Genomic DNA, 24,476 nt, shown 5'->3' with positions numbered 1-24,476 from the left:
ATCACGGTTCGGTGCACGCAGTAATACGACGAATACGTCTGAGTGAGTATTAAAAAAAAGTCCAGTTCTCTCTTCAATCCAGTTGACGGCAATGAACCTAAAAGCTGCCTGCAACCGTCATTACAGAAGAAGGAGCAGTTACAAAAACAAACGAAGAAGAGTGATGGCGCATGTTGAGTTAGAAGAGCCGCCGGCTTCATTTAAATCACCCGTATAGCCATGGTGCTCTGGCTCTGTGAATCATATTAACTTTACCTTCAGCCTCGGAGGAGTGAGAGAGGGACTCTGCAGCTGTGTCATAGGTAAAGTTATCTTCAGATTGCACACCTGTTTATCCTCCAAGATGGGCTGTGAAAAGTTCTTCCAAGCTTTGCAGTAGGTCCCATTGGTTAAAAGAGCAGTCCAATGCTGAAGTCTGTGTTGAAATCGGCAAAAAAAAAAAGACGCTAATTTCCATACTTAACAAGCTAACTTGCAGCTGTGTGATGATGCATTCAAGTTAGCCTGGAAATTTTAGTGTTTAAAGAATGGGTATAAATATGTCAATATATCAATGAAAATAACCTAGTAACTCAAAAATGTATTGAGTATTGTGTATTGTAATCATTGAAGAACTTTTGGAAGGAGGTTGCAGCGTTATTTATAATATAAATGTAATTTATTCAGCCTATTTATTTTAATACAATTTAATTGAAGAATTAAAATTAAAATTTTATTTATCGCTTCAATCACTGTACCGAAAACGTACCAAACCGTGACTTCAAAACCGAGGTACGTACCGAACCAAAATTTTTCTGTACTGTTACACCCCTAATATATACTAATAAATTAGTTTTAGGCTGGACCAACAGACCTATAGGAAAGTTGAGATCTTTTTCTTTATTCACCCTCATTCTTTAAACTTTAAAGTGTGTTTTAAGAAAAGATTTTTGTTTCTTTTTTCATTCTCAGACCTTAAATTGTGTTCAAAAGACTGAATTTTTAGTTATGTAAAACATAATTTAATATCAGTATCAATATCGGTATCGGCTGAAATGAATCTGTAAATATTGGCATATTGGATATCAGCAAAAATCTAATGTTGTGCATCCCTACCTTTAATGATTGAGGAGGTCTGTGGATAGAATTGGAAACAGGGATGAGAGAGTTGGGAAAAGAGGCCGGACACGAACCCTGGCCCGCGTACATGGGGTGTGCCTTAAAAGACCATCGGCGCCCCAGAAACGCAAACTATTTTGGGATTTAGTGTACTGAATCATTTCAAACTGTTCTCAATCAAACTGGACTACTTAATGGTCTTATTTTCGTAAGGTAATTTTCAGCAATTTTTGCAACTATTACTTTTGCCAGTTTGATGTTATTTCCCTGACCATTGTAGGTTTCAATTTCTTTAATAGAAGGGAACCAATAATTCTTTTCCACATGTGTAAATAAAGATCTTTTAGTTTTAACTTCCTTTTAGTTTTTCCTTTTTCTTTAAAGTCGCATAACTTTTTTTTTCATTGAAGTGACATTACCGCAACACACATATTCTTAAAATAGCTGAGGGTTCAAAGGGTTTATTCTCGCCATATTTAATCAGCGAACGCCAGGGAATTCTGGTACCATACTGTTTTGAATTAAAGTACCAAACCAAAAAATTTGAGCTCTCTGAACCATGAAGACCTGAGCTATGGAGTTTAACCAGGCTGTAAACTTTTTTTATTTCCACAGTAAAAATAGACATTTTAATATCCTGAGTCAGATATCTAAACTGTAATGCAGTCGCCCGCCACTAGTTGTCCCTGTAGCTGTGCTTAACGGCCCCTGCCATCCTGATAAGATGCTCTTTACTCTGATGTTAACGATGGTGAACTGATACCACTACTAGACTTAACAGTGTGGTTTAGCAACATTTTAGTGAAGAAAATGGAATTAAGGTTACATAAGTGTGCTATAGGTAATCCTGCAGAGACTCTCTCAAGTTTAGTTTTCCTCTAGAAGTGATCCTTTAAGCACGATATGTGGCAGATAGAGAAGAATGAGAGTGAGATGTGATGCTAAATTTGATTGTGCTGTGTTTGTCATTATGTCTGTTTGGTTATGTAAGCTTCTTTCTTTCTGTTTAACAGTCAGCGGAAACAAAGATCTCTTCCTCACACTTCATTGTTTTATGCAATGCTGGTGCATCGCTGACTTTAGCACAGATGGTGTGAGGATTTTTGTAAAACAAATCAAGATGAAAAAAAAAGACTTTCAAACTTTGTAAAAAGTGCTGCACTAGCGTGGACTCTTATTATACAATCATTACAGTCACGACACAATCCCGGGGTCAGACTGCGGTTTCATCTTTGTGGTGCCACTTTAACTGCTCGCAGGTTTCTGAATCTTTGTGGTGTAAAACGACTGTGAGGCGAGTGAGGAGTCAGCAGCACATTAGCCTGTGTCACAATGCTATTATTGTTTTAAACTATCAGAGGATAACAGGAAAATACTCACACAAGCCAAAGGCAGTGAGATCCCACTAACAGTGTAACTACACTTGACATTTCCTGCAGGAAGATAGACCCGGGAGTGTTTGGTCCAATTAAGTAGCTGCTGTAGCTAGCAGGTTGTGCACCTATTAACTTTGCCTCTGTGGTTTTTCTCTGCAGGCAGTTAACGCCAGAAAAAAACATAATTTGTCTCTGCTCTTTACTTCTTTTTAGTCCAGTTGTTTGTGAAGAAAAAGGGAAGTTATGGCACATGTGAGCAATGCATAGTAAAGACAATGCTCTCATTATGGTGACATCTCTGTTGTGATGGTTTATGGATATATGTGCTGATGTTGTTGATCTGGATTTAGCTGTCATCACATATGGCCCATGATTATTACATTACAGTGTGTGTCTGATGTGGTTCAGACTTCCTCTTTGGTCTCTCCCAGCAGGACGTCTGAATCTTTCCAGTGTCCTCCTAATTGTGGAAATGCTGTTTTCTCTGCAGGCGAAGAGCTTGTGTTTATTCATTTGTGTAAAGATAACTAGCATATGCTAACTTAGCAGCCAGCCACAGGCTGTTGTGATCGTGGCCAAAGGAGATGTTCTGCTTGGAGGGCTGGTGTTGTTTGTGGAAGCAGGAGATTGTGTGATCGTACACCTACTTGTGAGAGGTGTTGTTTGGAAGGTGATGTTCTATTGAGAGACTAAAACATGGCCCAGCTTTAGTACAACAACCACATGCTCTTCCACATGTCTGGATCATAACCGCTGGAGTTTGATGATTACAAGCAAAGCTTGTTACTCCTCTTCAAGTGGAATGAATTCAGATGTGCTTCTGAATAATAGATGATCCCCCGAGGTGTGGGGGAATTATCTTTGCCCGACAACCTCCTCTTCAAGCAGACTGAGGAAATGTGCAGATTTGTTTAAGTTTGAAAAGTGGGAAGAAAGAAAATCTGTGAATACGAAACAGAAGTTATGAAACAGCCACCAGCTGAATGACGTCAACACCTGTCTGATACTATTATTCATCATCTGCATTGACATTTACTTTTGGGGGCTGATGCTGAGGCTCTTATCCAGAGCCATTTAGCACGGTGTGTGTGAGCATGAGCTCCAATTTCTGAATCAACAACAGGAAAACAAATGTTGTAATGTAAACCAGGGTCAGAGCCTCCACTGACTAATTATAGCTTCTCTTCAGCGGTACAAACAGAAATACATAAAAATATGTTTTAGAATGAGTCAGCCTGTTGTTCCAACTAAATGTCTATAATTGAGAAGTATTTATGTATCTGTTTTTCTATTTGAGCTTTTTCACTACTTTATAAGTGGTTTATACAGTTTAAGGGGAAACACAATATCTACTACAGAGCCCTTAAGCAGACCAGTATCCTTGCATTAATTTGCTCTGCTTTCCTGTTTCAGACTAATATTAGTTATTTTGAGTCTCTCTCTGTTTACTTCTAACTGCGCTCCAAGTTTTATGTTTCATCTTTCCTACTGAGATGTGTGAAGCCGCTAAAGACTTGGGCACATTTTCTGATGAGGGTGTTCATGATAAAAGCGTTTCAGAAAAATAACAACTGTGGACTTTTGTTGTGAAGAGCTTGACGGAAGTAGCATTGATTTAGCTTAGTTTTGGTTGCCATACTGGCGAGTTTATGCAGCTAGTTTAAAGCAGCTTTCTGGACTTAGAAAATAAAGTCATGAGTTAAAACAAACCTTTAAGCCTTAATTATGCAAACATTTAAGTGTCATTTTTCAAAATGAGAACACAGCCATTTTTTAAAATATGACCTTCTTCTTCTCACTTATCCCTGCTTACATTCATATTGATGCACCACACTGCTGCTACTGCTGCTGCTGCTGGGAAAGCTTAACCTCCTCCACCCCGGCCTCCTCCTTTAAACCTTAAAGCTTGTTGCACCCTCATATTCAGATTCATTCAGACTGATTGCTTCCAAAATAATTTTATTATTTTCAATACACATTACATCATTTTGCAAGCCGTTCAGCCTTAATTAATACCGGTTTACCACCCACCACTACTGTCTTTGAGGTAGTAGTCACAGGTGACACTACTCACACAAACAACTCCTGTGTGAAGACTTCGCTGGCGCATCAACCTGGAAATACTCTATGTGCTCTGTAGATGGTAACCTTGTAGAGCAGATGGAATAGCCAGGCTGTGATCAGGCAAATCCATCTTGAAAAGAACCAATCCACAATGTTTGTGCTGCACTGAACATGTTTTGGACCTGAGGAGAACGAGGGGTCTTGTAGTGTGAGTTGGTATGGCTGCCGGCATAGAGCCACACCAAAGCTTTACAATACAGAAAAGAAGCCTTTTTTGCTTCTCCCAACCTGCTTCACGTGTGTTTGCGATCATTACGGAGGGAGTTCTACTGTGAGCTAGTGTACACAAGCTGCTACTGCTAAAGGGATTAGCAGTAGAAAAGCGGCAGTTTTACCTGAACTGGGTCACATTTCTTTATTAGAACAAGGGCAAAGAGCTACACACTGTAAGCATTTCTTGGTGGAGATGATGTTTTCCTGCCAGGTTTGGAATAAGTTTATCCATATCATGCTCCACCGTTCATGCACTATGACAGAGTTTGCCTATCAAGCTGGTGTTACCTCTTTAGCTGCGCATGCTTCCAACCTAATTCTGTCTTAGCGCCCTGATTGGCCCATCATGAATGTGACAGATGGCACATTTGTCCAGTTAACTTCTGAGAATTCTTTTGAAAGCCCTGCTCTTCTGAAACGCTTTGTATGGGAGCTTTCCCAGGTGAATGTGGAATATACTCATGACATGGAGATATGAATTGGTCTGTGTGGTGTGTTGTGTGCTGTTTGTCAGGAGACTGAAGATTTGCCTCCGCAGCATTTCTAATATGGTTGCAGCCATCAAGGGGCTTCAGATGTAACACTTAAAGTGGGGGTATTATGCCTTTTTTCAAGGCTTTACACCATCTCTCTGATACCCACATAGTAGCTTAACATGGTTTACAGCTCAAAAAACTCCTCATGTTTCTCACACTGGCGTCCTGAAAAACCCTTATTTTAACCTCCGTCTGAAATGCTTCGTTTTTGCTGCTGTCATTCGCTTCATCAAACTCATCAAATACACAATCCAACAACTCCAAAACGCTCTTGTGGACAAGTTGTGACCTGCACATTCACCACGCTATGAAATAATCATGGAACTTTACGAGACAGAGATGTTTTAAAGCTAAATGCAAAGCCGGAACTACACTCCAGACATGGCTGCTGCACTGTGTCACTCCACCCAGTGGTTTACTCAAGAAATAGTTCCGAGTATTTGCTTCATGTGTCGTAATGTTACATAAGTATACGTTATTATTTCATTAGCGTGGTGAATGTGCAGGTCACAACTTGTCCACGAGAGCGTTTTGGAGTTGTTGGATTGTGTATTTGATGAGTTTGATGAGGGAAAGCCGGAATACCGTTTGCTTACATTGAGTTGGCACAGCAGGTCTGAACTCGGCAGCGGCAATCTAAAAACAGCTTGCACCGACAACCGAAGGTAACGAACCTATTACTAAGACTATAGGAATTATGACAATGGGTGAATTTGCCAAAATGTTGAAGTATCCCTTTAAAGACGACCAGCCTTGCTGAAAAGCTTGCAGAAAAGCCCCTGATCTGAACAACAAACAGGCCAATTAGACCGCTTAGGTCTGTTTACTGTAAATGTGCATGCTAACAGCAGCATGTCATGAATACAAACCAGTTTTAGTAGCTTTAGGACAGACTTGATATATCTTTCTATTTCTTGTAGGCCTAAAAGGTTGCAGTGTGTTTATCAGGTCGATCCTTACTCTCTCAGAAGAACAGATGCTGGAGTTTTAGTCACAGTAATGTCAGTAGTTTGTTCATAAACCTCCCAAAATACAAACAATACAGTTAGTTACCTCCCCACTATTGAACATTCATATTCTAGTGGATAAAGCTGATCACTTGCTTTTATGTTGCTGCTCCATCTGAAGAGGATACTGAAAAAGGCCAACATGCTGCAGCCTGGATGGGCCAGTGTGGCTGAGAGAAAGCACAGGTTTTCTTTGGGGAGCTGAGATAGTTTGGGCAGATTATTAAGGTTTTTGACAGAACAGATTCTCAAGTGAGCTCTCTGACTCAGCGGACTTTAGTTCCCGGATAGACACTTATGTTTGGATCACAAAATAGCTGTCAAGCAAGAAGGCATAGCGACAAAGGTCCTCTTAAGTTTTTCACTTCCTCAGGGTGCCATGGCACAAAAAGTTTAAAAAGTCGTCTGTTACTGCATGATCCTTTTAGTCTAAGTTACTCAGCTTGACATAAGACAGATTTTTTTTCCTGGTTGCTGAAATGATTCCTGCTTTGGCGCTCTACAGGAGTTCAAGTCAGAACTCCGAGTCCCTGAGGGCTGCATTTACGAGGCTCCTTCGAACCAAAGTTGACCTCAGCCTGGGTGGAGTGAACATCTGCTTTTTGTATGTCAGTGGCACAGACGGCCTGTTAAAGTCTCAGTCTGAAATGAAGATGTCATCGCTCTGCTCCAACAGTTAAATGTTTCATTTTGGGCTCTTAGCTCATGAGTCTTTTGGTGGCGGTGTTGACCATGTGACTTACTGCTCTACCTCTCTTAGATCAGTGAGAGAAGTGAAAGTGTCTGCTGTGTTTGTGCTGATTCTTTGGCCATCTGAACAGCAGTATTAAATGCCATATTGAATCAAAACTGGTTGTCACAACAATAACACTGCTTCTGTATCTTTTTAGGAAACCATATGCTCCTTGTTTTTTTTCTGTGTCAAGTCTTTCTGCTGTGGAATTTATTTCAAGTGTAGACTATAATTTCTGCAGTTGTCAAACATTTGTTTGCAGATGTGACTGAGATTTGAACATTAATACCACTCTCTTTTTGTCCTGCTATTTTAGGTAAACATCATCAGCAAATTTGCTGCTATGTAGTTTCCAGTTTGCTGCATTTATAATACTATTATAATAGGCCACAACAGAGATTACAGTCTATTCAATTACAAATTCAACTGGGCCTAATTTTAAAATCGAGAAATGTAGCCAGGCCAGACATGTTCAGCGCCCAGTAAGCAGCTGGTAATGTCAAACTTCGAACCAATACAGATCAATTTGATGAAAAATATGCACTTTTTATTCATAGTCTCCCTTTCAAATTTGGCAACATGACAAAACCACACCAAAGTGCATGAAAAACAACAACAGAGCTGTATTTTAACATAACCTGAGGTAGTAGAAATGTTTTTTTCACTTAAATAAAAATAAAATAAATAGAATGAAAAAATAAAATGAAATTCTGTAAATAATAATTTTGGTCACATCTTACCCAGGCATATCTTAAATTGCATAAAAACTAAATTGCACGGTTGTAGCTACAGTTGAAAAGGACATGTTTTATACTCTGTAGCTTCTGTCAGCATTGCTGGCCATGCTTCAAAACAACGCAGTAGACTGTTGCTAGGCTACGGAGTGTTGCAGTCATGTTCTGAAATACTGTGGGAATTTATGAAAACTTGTGAAACATGTTGCCCTCTGCATCTCTGGCATGACCACAGGCTGGGCCACTTGGGGGTTGGCCGCATGTGGCCCCGGGCCTACTGAGTGAATAGGCCTGGTCTAGACCTGCCCTCTGTGTAAAGTGTCTTCAGTTAACTTTGGCACTATACAAACAAAGATTGACTCACTGATTGATTTTCAGCTGAAATAACACAGTTTCCTGCTTACTCCACAGATTTCTGCAATTCTATGAAAGGAACAGCAGAGACTGCCTGTGACGTCAAATGACCACCCTCTACAGTCCACCCACCAAGTGAGGGTACAGGTGTCTGCAGAAACGCGTGGGGTTTACCATACCTAAATCGAACTGAAACAAACAGGACCACCTGGTGGAAACACAGCTTAAGAAAGACTGAAGAAGAGGAACAAAGTGAACCTCGGTCTATCTAAAGGTAACAAATTACATCCATAAGGTTCACTTACATCATATCATTTTAGCAAAAAGAGTAGAAGAAAGCAAAGGGAACAACTGAGATATAATTAGGCCATACTTACTCTATCAATTGTGTGTAATGATGTGTTTGTTGTAAAGCACGTGGATGTTTTGGGTACATCTTTTTAAACTTTATTTACACTTGAATCTCACCTCTAGACTGAAGGAATCTCCTCCGGCTCGCTGTCATCTTAGCTTTGAATTTTACCGCTTTTTTCTCTGACAGACCTGTTTCCTCTTTCTCAACAAACGCCTACTTCCTCCTTCTGTGTCTCTCTCAGCACTCTCTTAGTTGTTTCTGTTTTTAACCCCGAGGCAGAGCGCTGCACAAACTGTTGTGAAGCCTTTTGTGGATCATGATGCTGAAGGCACTCTGCTTGTAGGCACATACTGTGGCTGAAGTTGCTTAGAAAGGAGCTTCCTCCTTGTCCTAATTTAAGCAGGTTGATTTAGAGGAGGCGACCCAGAAGAGCTGTTGGTTGTCAAGTTTTCCGGGTGAGTCCTCTCATCTTAACAGTTTTTTCCTCCCTCTCTCTTCACGCGACACAGGATGCAGTAGGCCTCAGGGTGTGGCTCGGTGCGCCCTCCTGCCTCCTCTCATCTCCAGTGGGTAAAACGCTGTGGTTTGGTGTTTGGAGCAGTGAATGTCTCGGTACATGCTTGGTGGCTGAGATAGAAATGTGTGTTGTTGTTTTTTCCACATCTGAACCAGAGGAGAGAGGAAATGTCAAAGCACGGATGTGTTTTAGGACAGTTGTGGCCTCATGGACAGGGGGTGAGATGGAAATGTGGTGTTTTTCTGAAAGAACATACTTAAACCGCTGATAAAGTCACTGCTCTGGAAAGTAATTACTTGGCAATATTACTTTAGTCTTTCACAGAACTTAATATGGATTAGTTTTGTGCCTGCAGGCCTGTTTTTTTAATTCATTGTTATTTCTCTCCTCTAAAACTGTCCTCCAAAAGTTGCCGAGTTTTGATTATCTGCGTTTGCAGACTGCCATCCAAACCCCTCTAATTGTCTGACTCACTTGTTTACATCAAACTGCATGCTTGCTCTGCTCACAACACACTATTTAGTCTCTGTGTGTACCTTGTTCAGCAGTACTCCATATTTCCATGCTCTGCTCGATCTCCTTGAGTGCACACATTTATGGATACAGCAGATTTAGCCTTATACAGCATGTTTGAGGCAAACGAGGTGACTCGTCCTTTTAGGGGACTGTTGCTGCTGTGGGAGGTCGGTTTGCTAAAGGTTGACAGTTGTTACAAGCTGCTGGTGCCAGCATTTGACAGGATATCCTGGTTGTGGCCATGCAGTGACAACCTGAGGCACACAGGCCTTACAAGTGTCACACAGGAGATGTCAGCAAGCTGCAGTGTAGCTTGTCAGTCCTATCTTTAGAATTTAAAGGATGCTGTACTTTTTTATTTTCTAACAAAGTTGTTCTAATCCGACCCTTCGCTCTTTGTGTTTCTTCATCAAGTCTTTCAGGGCAGACGGCACTTCCTCCTTTGGTTGAGTCTTGAAGCCATATTTCTACACTCTGACCCCAGCCTTCCCCCTTTTCCTTTTGTCTTCCTCCTTTATTCAGAGCTGTTTTGTCAGCCCTTTGTCTCTGAGCCGGCAGCTTTTCCTGTGGGCTGGGTGTTCGGGAAGGTTGGGGCATAACACAGTGGCATTTTTAAGATTCCTAGTTTCAGTGTGCTCTTTTATGCTCTTGAGACTGTGGTGGGTTTCTATTTTCATGGTCTAGATCAGTGTTTCCCAACCAAGAGTCTGCCTACTTCAGGAGTTATTTCTGCAGTTTCTAGGGAGGAAGTGAAAATAGGGTGCTGTTACTTAGTTAAATATATTGATTTTATGAAGTAATGAACAAATTAAGTTGACTTTAATGCTTGAACCTTATGTGAATTAGTGAAACCAGCAAACACTTTATGGACATAATAGATAAAATAGCTAATATATGGTTGCAATAAAAGTAATAAATATTTCTTCCCAAAAAGGCCAAATAAGGCCCAAATAAGGCCGCTCTGTGCTCCCAAAAGCTTTGAGGGCTTTGAAATCATGTTAGCAGTAATAAATTTGCAGCATTGATTTAGAAGCTCAAAATAAAGCAGTCATGTTGGTGATAATAAAAAAGGCAACTATAGGCTAAACTTTAACCCCTTTAAAATCCCAGGGCTTGCCAGTGGACCAGCATATAAAAAACAAACAATCTGTTCAGTTAATAACAAAATGACTGTTCAGTCAGGGACACTCTTAACATACATTTAACCATTTTATTGCAAAATGGATGTACAGTTTTACTTGGTGGAGAAGACTCTGCTCAAAAGATGCTCCCTGGGGAAAAACCCATATGGATGTGTACATTAATGATGATCTGTACTGAATACAGTAAAATTAGTTCAAAAGCAATTAATCCATAGCAGCATGTATCTAAAAGAAAGTGCAACAAGCTTTATGCTATAGCAGAGGCAGCTGGGGTTGAGGAAATTAAGCTTTGCCAGCAGCAGCAGCGTGGTGCATCAGCATTAATGCAAGCATGGGTTAGTGAGAAGCATGTCATATTTAAGTACACCGCTGTGTTGAGAGAAAGAGCTGTGATTGGCTGTGGAAGCTGGGGGGGGGGGGGGGTAAATTGGGATCAGCTGGCTGTCAGCTGATTAACACTAGGCGTACAACTACTACTACCACATGCTATAATTCATGAGAAAGCTTTGATTCTCAGGATTCTGACCATGCAAACCATTCCAGGATAAAACCACCACAGCAGCCACAGTTATGCATTTCTGAGACTCCAAACAAACAATAATAAAAGGGACACAACTAACCATTCAAAGCTCTACTCCCCCCCCCCCCATAATGTTCCTTTAAAAACAGTCCCTTTTGCATCAGAAGAAGTCCTGACAATATAGGTCCAGTCAAATATTTAGTCCAAAAACAGATTTACATCCAGAAAGATCCATGGACTGGTGTTACATAATTTCACATTTTTTGTTATTGTACTCAGTGGTCCATTGTATATGCAGTAATCTTTTTTCTAGGTTATATTTGCATTTTTATACAGCTAAATGACTGCCAACCTCTGATTTTTAGATTTACACCTCATTTAGCCAGTTGGGATGTTCATTACTCAGTCTGCTGGCAATAGAATGCAATAGCCAGTGAGGGCCTGAAAAGGTTGAAGAAGTGCCTGCCTCTTTGTACTCCAAATGGTTCAAACACAGCATTCAGTTTATTTTTTGATATTCCTGGATAGGTGCTTTGGAGGAATTTTACCATGATTTTTAAGTGGTTAAACAGAACTTGCTGGAAAACATGCATTACGACTGCTCGTGATAAAAATATATCCAATACTTGGTTAACATGTTAAATGGTTACAGTTTGGCCCTGTCAAAACTTAAAGTTTTTGGGTTAAGATTGGGAGTAAGTAACTTGACGTGCTAGATGGACCGTTTCAGCATACATGGCATGAGAGATGTTTCAGATGGTTCTCAAATTTTTTCCTTGGCTAGATGAGCAACCAAGATATTCATTCAGCCTGCCTTCACTCCACCACTTCTCCCCCTTTCAGTAAGCCAGAAGTTAGTCAGAGTCTGCGTTTCCATTATGGTGACCACCATCGCTGGGTTTCATAACGCTTGTTCAAAAACCGGTGGGGGATGTCATGGAGATTGTGACCATTTACAATAAGGTTTTACTGTCTTTGGGTAGAGTACAGAGTCCTTCTGTAAACTGACCATCCTCTAAAACTCTCTCTACTTACCTGTCTTGGTGTCACCTTTATCCCACCTACTAGCTTTGATATGCCAGTGCTCTCCATGAGTACACTATGACATCACAGTTGGGTGTGATCGGAGGTGAAACTTGGAACTGGAGAGGACAGTAAATCACTGCCTCTAACACTGGGGTTTAGTTACTTGCATGTGTGTGTTTTTCTGACATACACACCTCCCCTCCAGGGGGTCACATGACCATCCTGTGGCCTGTGTGTGGACAGCATGCTTGGAGCAACAGTAACTCTCTTGGTACTCCACCCTGTGTGGTTGAATTTAGTCTGAGCTAGATGAAGGATGGTGCTCTTTGTGTTGTCTCTCCAACCCAGCACACACACTCACAGGGCCCTGCAGCGAGGTGGGATCTTTGAAGAGGCATCAGATGAAGAGCTGGAAGGGGCCCTTTTGAAATCCATCCTGCACATGGGTTAACAGACACACCCACAGACACGCAGATGTCTGCATATATATTAGTTGAAGCATTAGTGTGTACACTAGGGATGGCACGATGACCCGTTTTCACGATTATTTGCGGTATTAAACTTTATGATTACTTAATCATAATGTTTCCTAAATACCGTCAATTTCCAAAAAAATATTATGCAGGGAACTATGTTGGTACGTCAGCGCAACTCGCCCGCAACGAAAACAAAGTTACACAACAACCGCATGTTGCTGCCTCCTGTTGCTTGTGTGCAGTTGCAGGCAGAGGTGTGTCACAGTCCCAAACGAACTACAGCATGAAAGAGCTGTTCCCTCCGAATAGACAGTTGAAGTCAGCCGTGTGGGATCTTTTTGGTTACAAAAAAATGACCAGAGTGTCATTGTGGAAGACGGCCAGCCTAAATGTAAAACATGCCACAAAAAAGTTGCTGTGAAATCAGGCAGTACTTCAGCACCTGCGGGATAGCCACCCCGCGTTGTATGCCAAAGTACAGGTAAAGAGTAACTGGGTTAAGTCATGTCAGTATTAGGGATGGGGATCGAAACCCGGTTCTGTGTTTTTGAAATACCTGAAATCAATATCGTTTAAACTTATCGATACTGCTATCGAGTCTCACAGGCTCTGTGCTGTAACGTCATTTTAAGATAAGACTGTTGGTAAAAAACATACATCAGTTCTTTCAAGGGGAACATAAACTAGAAGTGTCATGCATCACATCAAACAAGAATGTACCTTAAACTGTCGGCTTGAGGAAAAAGATGCTTCCCGTTAGTCGCATGCTATCATATCCAGTGCTGGGTGTAACACGCTCATATCCCTCACTTCAGCTGCTTCAGGACAGTTTATTTCTTCAGCTGCTCAGATAAATGCTGAGAAGTGCTCCAAAACTTTGAGCTAGTCCTGTTTGTTAACAATATTAATCCAGTGTAGAAATCTGCGGTGGAATTGGCAGAATTCAAGTTAATTAGCGAACTTTACGAGCTGAAGACGGAAAATGTGATGCATTCAGGTAACCTCAGTAAATTAGACAACTGTAGTCTATATGTTATGATGTGTTCAAATGCCAACTAAAAATGGGAAAATTTAGTTTTTGACAAGAAACTTTAATAAATACAGTTGTGAATATGAAGAATGTATAAAAAAGATGTGACAGACTGAATTATAGCTTTAAAACTAAAACACTACTCAGCTAAGACCACTTGAGTGGTCCATCCAAATGGGATTATTATCATTTTTCTGGTAATTATTGGTTACTTTACATTGTTGATATATTATTTTGTTATGAGAGCATCCTAAGATGGAAATAAATTAAAATACAAGACCTATAAGTAGTGTTCATGTGATTTTACTTATTCATGGTAGTGTGAAATTAATTAATGCAAAAATAATCGTGATAATCGTAAAATCACAATTATTTCTCTGACAATAATCGCACCAAGAAAATCGTGACATTCCTAGTGTACACTTCAGCATGCACATCATGCAGTGAACTCGATGTCACACACTTATTCTCTAATCACATGAGAGCTCTAGCAGCCGGATGTGAGAATTTAAGAGGATTAATTTTCAAACTCAAAGAAAAGTATTCAGATTGACAGGGCGGCCTCATGTTTCTGCTTTCCTCCTGGTTTGTCTGCTGGAGTAGCTTAGATGGGTTCCTTTAAGTGTTAGCATGGTTGCTTTGCAAAACTGGATTATATGCTGCTGCTTTTTATTATAGTTAAATGTTCTCAACAACTGCAGCCTGAAAATGGTTGTAAACTGTTTCAGTCTGGGTGTCATGTGAAGTGCAGCTCCGTGTATGAAACCAGCACAGAGTTTGGGACATTTGCATATGTGGTCTTCAATAAAAAGTTGAGGTTTCAGCAAGTTTGTGTGCAGTTTCTAAAAGTGCACAGTCAAAAATAGAAGTTTGTTAGCAGCTGAGACACAAAATGTAAAAGAGTAGCTTGAAAAAAGGAGAAAGTAGAGCCAGAAGATAACTGATTCTAGTTAAGAATAAAATGCACTGAAAGGGTTTTTTTCAGCCTGGAATTTTAACATTTGGTTGTCTTTTAAAAGCTTGAGTTGTAGTTTTTGGTATAAAAAAAATGAAAAATAGATTCATTTTTGCCTTAAGTATGCAATCTTTAAGGAGAAGTCTCATATTTTAATTCTACTACTAATTCAAGTATTGAATAAGAGTACAGCCATCTTTTAGTCAGGAATACCCTCTGCAGTGATTTAGAGTAAGAGTTTTATCCCTTTTGTTTTCTGGTTAGAAACGGAAAATTGTTATGTAACCCAACCAGACATCCTTTTCTCTGCTTGAAGAACCAGGTAGTTGACAGGGATCCTTTACTTCATGACAGTTTTTTTTTTTACATTATGAATTAATTTATGCACATTTAGGTTAATAGTAAAATGTCTTCCCTTATAAAAGAAACAGTGACAACACATGAACACAGCAGTTTTGCATTTGCTTTTGAATATTGCAGATGTCACATTAGTTCTTATGTTTGGTACTCTACATGGACAAAAGTATTTGGCCACACCTGTTCATTATTGAGTTCAAGTGTTTCATCAAACCCAGGTGTATAAAATCATCACGTAGCCAAGCAGTCTGCATTTGCAAACATATGTATCCCAAATGTGTTTGTTCAGAAGAGCTCAGTGACTTCAAGTGTGGTACCGTGATGGGTGCCACCTTTGCAATGAGACGGATGGTGCTGGATATTCCACAGTCAGCTGTGAGTAATACCATTAGAAAGTGGAAGTGTTAGGGAATGACAGCAACTCAGCCATGAGGGCTAGGTCAACGACTGCTAAGGCGCATGGCGTGTAAAGGTCTCCAAAGTTCTGCCCATTCTGTAGCTGAAGAGTTCTGAACTTCCACTGGCATTAATCTAAACACTAAAACTGTGTGGCGAGATCTTCATGAATAGGTTTACATGGCTGCATGCAAGCCTCACATCACCAAGTCCAATGCCAAACGTCAGATAAAGTGGAGTAAAGTGCATCGGCATTGGACTGTGGAGCAGTGGAAATGTTTCTGTGAGTGATGAATCGCACTTCTATGTCTGGCAGTCAGATGGGTGAGTCTGGGTTTAGCGGATGCTTGGAGAACATTGCATTGTGCCAACTGTGAAGTTTGGTGGAGGAGGGATAATGGTACGGGGCTGTTTTTTAGGGTTTAGCCTTGGCCCCTTCATTCCAGTGAAGGCCAATCTTAATTCCTCAGCACACTGAGACATTTTGGACAATGCTTTGCTTCCAACTGTGTGGCAACAGTTTGGGGAAGGCCCTTTTCTATTCCAACATGACTGTGCCCCAGTGCACAAAGCAAGGACTGTAAAGACATGGTTTCAAGTGAGTACGGTGAGGAAGAACTTAACTGGTCCACATAGAGTCATGACCTGAACGTCATCGAGCCCAACATCAGTGCCTGACCTCTTCAGAGTGAATGGGCACAAATTCCCACAGAAACACTCCAAAAATGGAGGCTGTAATTGCTGCAAAAGGGGCATAATGGTCAGGCGGTTAATTACTTTTGTCCATACAGTGTATGTATTAGGCATCCGAATATGACATTGTATTGCTTTATGTATCATAATATAAATGTGACTAATGAGCAAAAATTAAAGAGATTGTAACTAATATTTCTTGTTTATCTGCTGCACAATGTTTCTCCTTAATCCAAAATAAATAAAGGGTAGCTATTTTATGTCGAAATGAACCAGAAGGTAGCTGAAAGCCAGCTTAACTCTCAGCTGACTGCATCAAAACGGTGTTAATTTTGGCAGCTGTTTTTAATTTTAGTCTTAGTTTTAGTCTTTAAATGAAATGTATTTTAGTTTTAGTCACATTTAAGTCATTTCTATCCTTTTTAGTTTTAGTCTAGTTTTAGCCAACGAAAACTCAAAACATTTTAGACTTTTAGTCCATGGTAGTGTGTTCTCTGCACCCTGCCAAACATGGAGTCATTGCTTTCTACAGTTGAGAGGCAGAACAGCTATAGCTGCATTGTTTTTTGACAGATTTACCCACAGTGAAAAATGTCACGGATTTTAAATGTCTGATGAAAACTACATTATATTTTAGTCTAGTTTTAGTCATCTTGACAAAAACTAAACTTAGTTTTTTCTGTTTTAGTCATCACAGATCTATTTTTGTTAGTCTTAGTCAAGTATTTTGTCATGGATAAAAAGGCTGTTGACGAACATAGTTTTAGTCGACAAAATTAACACTGCATCAAAATGGTGTAAAAACCAGGCCATAGAGCTGTGCTTCTTTTGGATGATCAAAAATATGCATGCTATGTGAGGTATCATTGGTGGTTTACATAATGTATTTCCATATTTATTGCATTAAAATTATTGTAGACTTTTATGTTGTGCTTTGTGCAAATTCTTTTATTGTAGGAATGAAAATGTGGTATAATGCATTGACCAAGCAGCTGCTGTCACAAAACCGTGACTAAATTAAAATTTCACCAGCAGAGTTAAGGCTGGTTAAAGTGTTAGCCTTAAAAAAACCTCAAGTATGTGGTTTGACACTTAAGTGTGTCAGGTATTGAAATGACACAAGGAGGTCCCACAGGAGGTCTAAAGTGTGGCATTAAGTCTGCATCAGACTGTAACCTAGCTAAGAAACTAGAACTACAGCCTAGCATTTATATATGACTGGATGGACAAAGAAAGTATAATACATTACAGTACAATACAATACAAGAACTTCATTCATCCCTGAAGGGAAATTCACTGATGGTTGGGTTCACTAATGATGGGTCAAGAAGGAGAGCTGGGCTAGTTTTGGTGGTGTAGCATAAAATCTTATCATCAAGGGATGACCATGAGGCCAAATAACCTTGACCTTTGATCAGTTTATCTTTGAGTCAGAAGGGACAGGTGTGATCTCTTTAAGATATTTTGGGGGGCTTTATGCCTTTATGGCAACAGAAGTGTGACTAGAAACACATGGCACATGAACATGACCACTGGTGCCACCTCAAAGAGTTCTTTAGAGTTCACAAGCAAGAGATGGACATGAAGACCAGTAACCTTGACCTTTGACCTCCAAACGCTTAACAGTTTATCTCTAAGTCAGAGTGAACATTAGTGCAAAGTTTGGAAAAAAAAAAAACCTTAGAAACATTCTTGAGATATTGCGCTCATAAGAACAGGTTGTATGAATTCACATGTTCCTGAATGCCTGATAGGGGGCAGGAAGTGGGCGACAGCCATTAGATATGAATGGAAATGGAGGAAAGTTGGTACTTTACAGCTCTAAATGGACCTGTACGCTGGAATTATCATCAGAAAAATTTGTACATGCATTGAGTACAATACCTTTACTTTATAGAAAAGAGATTTTTTTTCCCAACAGTTTAACCGATTTACGTGGCGTGGAGGCGAGACGTATCACAAATACTCAGTTCTGCAGACATCCTAGTGTCATCTAGCCAAATGAAGGGAGACAAGAGTCTAGAAGAGGCTTGTACTGAGCTATGGGGCTAGCTGAACCCCTTTAACATGAAAAAGTCCTCATTTTGTCATGAACATGCTTTTAACTGAAACGATGGTAAGAGACCGAACAGTAATGAGCCGTTCATGAACGAGCCTGTTCTACTAAACGGCTCTCTAATGTGAACCACTGAAGGTCACTCCAGTTTGAGTGCCAGTTTCCTTTCCTCCATCCTTTGTCGTTATCTAGTCCACATTTGAAATGTGGTACCAAATGATGAGCCGTTTGGGAGCCAAACAACCAGCTGTACTGAGCTGAGCCAAACAATCTTGACCTCCAGAAAGAGACAGATTTCCCATCACAGCAAGGGGGACTAGACACATATGAGCTGAGGAAACATGGGCAAGATCAGAATTTAATGTGCTAAACCATGACAAAACTGGACTGAACCAAACTGGACCACTTTGTGGAAACGGACCATACACGAGTGTTGTGTGACACCGCTCATTCAGACCTTAGACTGAGATTGTTAAAAATTCCTGCCTGCTGCATTCAAGCCTTTTATAGTTTGAATATTTCACTACTTTTGGGACACAAAAGTAGCTTAAGAATAAAGCTTTTTTTTTGCACTATAAACCTTTGGCGTAGTCATAAATACTATTTTTTGATGGAGTTTCTCTATGCAGAAATCACTATTTGCCCCCCATCTGGAGTTCTCTGCTACGTCATCTGCAAAGAACCTCCTGGACAAATGGTCCAACTGGAAATCATAATACCTCTGGCCTCTGCTGTCACCACCACTAAGCCATATAAAAGGGTACGATTAACTTCTCTATATTTGAAGTGTGAGATTCACGCTGCCACTCAGTAAGAACTGCTGCCTCATGTCCTCTCACACCATCAGGGCTCTTATAACATCCCTGGAGGACGCTGCAGAAGAGAACTGTGTTCCTCTGTATTCCAGCCACTGGTCTCAATCTGTATGTCTCCTCTCCAGCAGCGAGGCCTAAAGAAGTTTTTTTTTTCTTTTACCAAACTTACATCAGAGTGTTAAAAAATCTCTTAAATACAGCAAATAGGCACCACCATTTTTCTCCACATTGTGTGGGGATGTTTTAATTAAAATTCTTGACAGCCATGACGTGCAATTAGAAAGTGGTTTGAATGATTTTTAACAGAGTTGGGAAAAACACACCAGTAGCTGAGTTATTTATTTAACTTTTTGAAAGGGCTTATTATTTTGTGTTTTACTTGTAATACAGCTTTCTGTGACTAATTCTTGGGTAAGTGGTTCTTGAATTTACTTTCAGTTATTAGTGGAGATAGGAATCAGGAGTCTTTCACTGTTCAAAATGGGTTTCTTATTGCCATCGGCATGGTGTTCCTCTGAGCTTCTTATTTCATTTGGGATATGCATATATTTCTGACAGTTCCACATCAAGAACAATGTCAAACTTATGATGTGTACTGCTGAAACTGTGCAACAACAAGGCTTCATTGTGTGTAAAATACATTCAAAATGATAGGGATATTAAATGAGGAAAGCTGATGATAGTGCAGATTGTTTCTGTTTCTTATCTGATCGTTTCACATCAGTGTGCACACCTGCAATATGAAGAAAGATTTTTCTACATGCATGGGCCTAAATTCAAGAAATGTTTGTTGTGTGGTAGAATGCATTTACCTGACAAAGTGGAAATACACCATATGCACAAAAGTATTTGGCCACACCTGCTAAAATCAGTTCATGTGTTTCAGTCAGACCTGTTGCCACAGGTGTATAAAATCAAGCATCTAGTCATGCAGTCTCCATTTGCAAAGTTAACGAGGCTTTTTAATGTGTTGTGTATTTGACTTCCGGTGTTCCTGCAGCCAGCCTCAAGTGGACACTCGCTGTATTGCAATTTTTTGCACTTCTGCATTGGCTTCATTTTTCAGGACTGGAGGTTGCTTGGGTGAAATGGTGAAGCACCTGAATACTTTTGTCCATATAGTGTATGTGTTGTAACTAGGGATAAGATGGGAGGTAAATCATGATACGATTTAATATGCAGCCCTTGCTAGTATGAACAAGACAGCCCAACCTTTATTCAGCCAAGTGTCACCTCCACGGACCAAACACTCAAAAAAATAGCAAACATTAGCCTTCTAATGTTAGTCCTTCTATAATAACACTGCTCTTTCCTCATTCATCTTTTCAGCCCTCATAGCTGTTGTCCCCTGTGATGGTGGCTTTTACTCCAGCTCAACAAAGCATACATCCAGTCACCAGTATTCTTAAAAGCAGGCCAATCTTCTCTGCTCTGCTTTCATCTGTACAACCCTCATGCATGTCACAAACATGACTGTGACCCCCAGATTCCACCTACTCCACCCGCTGCATACGGGGTGTGCAGCACTTTGCTCTGACTGATGGCACGTGCCCACCCTGGAAGTGTTCCTGAAACACCAGCGCAGCACAGTGCTGAGCAGCTGGAGACTCTAGATCACAGTAGAACATTGATCTCATGTGGGAAGAGTATGTAAACAACAGATCCTTTTTTGTTTGCTACAGTAGGGTTCATGTGAAATCCTGTAGTTTTACACCTCTAAAGTTTGCTGGGTTGTGCCATGGAGTTAACTTGTATTTTAAAGTTGACCTGCTGTTTAGATCTAGCTGCACTATTTGGGCTGACATGGATTAGATTTGACGCAAATCTTGAGTGGAGCAGGCTGGCGCTTTTGGGACACCCTAGAAAAGGACCATAGCATGTACAAAGGAAAAACCTGCTGTGCATCTTTCCTTTTTAATTCTCTTTCTCTTGATCATTTCTTTTTTGCATCATCTTTTACTCTTCTCTCCATCTTTTATGCTTTTTATTCTGCTTCTGAAACCCCTTCATCTTCATCAACCTTTAATGTCATGTTAACTGTCTCTCTGCCTGTCTCCTCATGCCCACTTCCATATCTCACCTTCATGTCCTCTCTCTCTCTCTCTCTCCCTCCCTCTGTGACCCTCATATTACACATCATGAATTATTGAGGTGAAACCCAACACTCCTCTGCTGCCCAAAAGAACTAAAAAGCACCTCTTGTCCTCTGTTTCCCCTCCTCTTACCCTCTCTCACCTCTGCTTATTGATGCTTTTGTTCTTTAAGTTTCGACCTCTGACTGCAGATCAGATCACACGTTTCTGTGAGTAATGTGAGATTTTTTTTCTGTTTTTTTTTTTTTTAAGCTAATCCTGAGGAATTTTGGCCATTGTGAAGCCAGCTGCACATGCCTCTCTGGTTACAGCAGGTGGGCGATTGCTCAAAGACAGATCGACTGCACAGAGATTACAATACCTCAGATGAATAGAGCCCAGTTAGCCCATTGGTTTAAGGATTTTGGCAGATGATAACATTAGCACAAATGAAAGACTGTAATCATGCAACAGAAAAAGACCATCTTCAGCGTGTTTTTATGTTTTCTTTGGCTCATTTATGGTCCTTTTGAGCAAATTTAGCATAATAACCTGTTCTGAACAGACAGAGACTTGGAGGCAAAAGCAGAAAAGATTGATTAAAGCAGATTTGGCTGAGAAATAAGAAAAAAGCATGGTCAAATGAAGAGCTTTTCCCTGCAAGTGTCCTTTCAGTGGTTTAACCCTCTGGCAAAGCGAGAAATAAGCGCTCACTCGATCACAATCCACTGAACCAGGCTGCAACAAATCACCTGCTCTGACGTGATGAGCTCTGACAACAGTGAGCTAGATAACAAGTTTCCATTTACACTGCGAGGGAGAGATGCCTGGGTGACAGATTAGGATTTGATACACAGCCCTCTAGGCTGCAGTAAACCCCCATAATTACACATCCACATACACACCTGAGGAAAATCCCAGAAGGCTCTGGAATAAAAACCATACCACTCCAATGAGTGCTGGACCATTCGTCCTGCTCCTTGTGCCTAACTGTTGTGTCTCTCTATTACGTTCAAACCCTTTTTAAAGGGATTTACCGCTGCTGTCAGCACAGAGATAGGTGTGTGTCCTGGTGTGTTTGATTGTGCCCAATCAATACGCCTCAAGGCCGGCTTCCTCTGAGTCATCTGGAGTTCTGGGAAGATGATGACAAGGTGCTCGGAAAACACACATAGAGACACAAACATAGAGGCAACACACGTTATTGCTGTTTTTACAGGAAAACTCATTTTAACTCCAGATATTTTCCTCTTTCTGTTTTGTTTAACTGAATCTCTTGTCTCCATTTTTGGACCTTTTTCCATTTCTCTGTAGTTATGATGCTACGCAGTGGTCTAATGATCTGAGGTGCTGCAATGTCCCTGTAATAAGGTCAGACTGGTAAAGAGAGATGAGCTTTTAGAAGGTCAGATGAGATATAAACAATCATTAGTTTAATGGCCAGACTGTAATGTAGAAACCATTTACTTTGGAGGTAGGAGTAATGAAATTAGTTAAAGATATTTGTAGAAATCAGTAGGGGTGTAAATCACCAGTTTCATCCCGATATGATATGATATCGATATTTTGGACAACGATACAGTATTTTTCGATAACACGAAATCTGCCACAATACGATTTTGATCCCTATTTAGAACTCCTTAGCAGCTACTAGGGCTAATCAATTTAGGAAAATAAACCTGTTTTTTAAAAGGTAATTATTTTGGCTTTTTATGACTTTATTTTGGAGAACAGGACAGTGAATAGAGCCGGACACATGGATGAGAGATTTAGGGAGAGACATGTGGGAAAGGAGCCACAGGTCTGACTTGAACCCAAGCCACCTGCATACATGAGGCATGACCTCACCAGTCAGATCTGTGATCTGTAAACCTGGGGAAAATAATCTTAAATGGGATTTTTTTTTTCCCAGCGGTTGCAATATATACAATTATTTTTTCTTTATCCTGTTTTTTTCAACAAAAATATGCATGAATCATTCTATATTAAAACCAGAGGTGGAAAAAGTACCAGACTATTGTACTCAAGTAAAAGTACAGTTACTTTTGTTGAAATTTACTTGAGTAGAAGTAAAAGTACTGCTCTATAAATCTACTCAAGTTAAAGAAAAAAGTAAGTCATTTTAAATTGACTCAAAGTACTGAGTAGCTACTTTTGATACGCAAAGGGCTTTCACAGTGAAATATGACCTGTCCTTAATGTGCAACAACAACAAAAAAAGCATGAACGCCAGCCAGGTTATTTATTATAAGGTCTGACCTAACCTAAAGTACAACGCAGCAACTGCCGGGAAGAAATATGGAATCATTCTCTCGCTATGTGCATGTTGTGACTGTCATGTGTTGTAAAAGCCAAACGATGGTTGTTTTCATGTTGATGGTAGAAAGCTTGGACCTCTTTGTTTTGGCTTTTAGTGTTAATTTTTTTTTTTTTTTTAACTCAGTACTCGATATTCGTAGTGAATTAGTAGTGAAGTGACTGATTTGTTTTGTTTTTTTGTTTTGTTTTTTTATTTACTGATGCAAGACAATACGAACAATAAGAGAATAGTGAGAAACAAGATACAACCATAAGAATAATGATAAAAAAGGACAAAAAAGAAGTAACTGATTTGTTTAACTTACAGCTTTGTAAGCAATCACCATGACAACATGGCAAAGCTCTGACAAACAAGTGTAGAGCAAACATCAGCATGAAAGTCAGAAACAAAGAATGGAGATTCACAATCAAAATTCAGTTCAAATTCAGTATAGTTGTTGTATTGAAGGGAATGATCATTTTTCTGTAATTTATTATAAGGAGAACAGATATGCACAATTAAGGAAAGTGGGATTTTTTGCAAACTATTCTAAAAAATTGACACAGCTTGGATGATGTGCAGAGCATAACATCTCTGCTGCATAAAACTGATATTTTGATACATTCCAGGGCAAAGAAATTTTACACACTCAGCGATTTTGAAATTATAGTAGGACTTAGTGCAGTTTAATCTAAAATTTGATTATTGATTTATTAATTGATTATTAATTGTCCAGCCACAGTAACTGCTCAGTACTCAATACCTTAAGATTTTGCTTTTACTTGCCTAGATTCATAGACCAGAACTTTACTTTTACTCAAGCAAATTTTATCCGCAATAAGGGAACATTTACTTGAGTACAATAGTCCTATACTGTTTCAACCACTGGTAGCCCACTACACAGAGGAACTGTGAAACCTGTTTAAAGGTTCAGAAAAATTGATCCAGCTGGATGCAATACTTCCAAATATTTACAAGCTTAAAAATCCAGTCAGACCAGTTTGATAGTGTTCTTTTTTAACAGGTTTATATACAAACCCCAGTTCAAAAATAGTTGGGACATTGTGTAAAATGTG

At 39.9% G+C, this 24,476-nt stretch overlaps 1 protein-coding gene across 2 annotated transcripts in view; it reads left to right on the top strand.

Annotated features, from left to right (window-relative positions):
- elmo1 (engulfment and cell motility 1 (ced-12 homolog, C. elegans)) overlaps positions 1-24,476 on the top strand; it is a 197,267-nt gene that overhangs the window by 38,372 nt on the left and 134,419 nt on the right. The window contains exon 2 of one of the 2 annotated variants that reach the window (XM_041808742.1): positions 8,233-8,449. The gene's annotated coding sequence lies outside the window, so the exon portion shown is untranslated. Of the gene's footprint in view, positions 1-8,232; positions 8,450-8,796; positions 8,986-24,476 lie in introns of those variants that run through there. The other variant, XM_041808743.1, reaches the window with a different exon arrangement.

The sequence above is a fragment of the Cheilinus undulatus genome, linkage group 16 (assembly GCF_018320785.1).
Source record: "Cheilinus undulatus linkage group 16, ASM1832078v1, whole genome shotgun sequence".
Classification (NCBI taxonomy): domain Eukaryota; kingdom Metazoa; phylum Chordata; class Actinopteri; order Labriformes; family Labridae; genus Cheilinus; species Cheilinus undulatus.
This window is presented reverse-complemented; position numbering and strand designations above follow the sequence as displayed.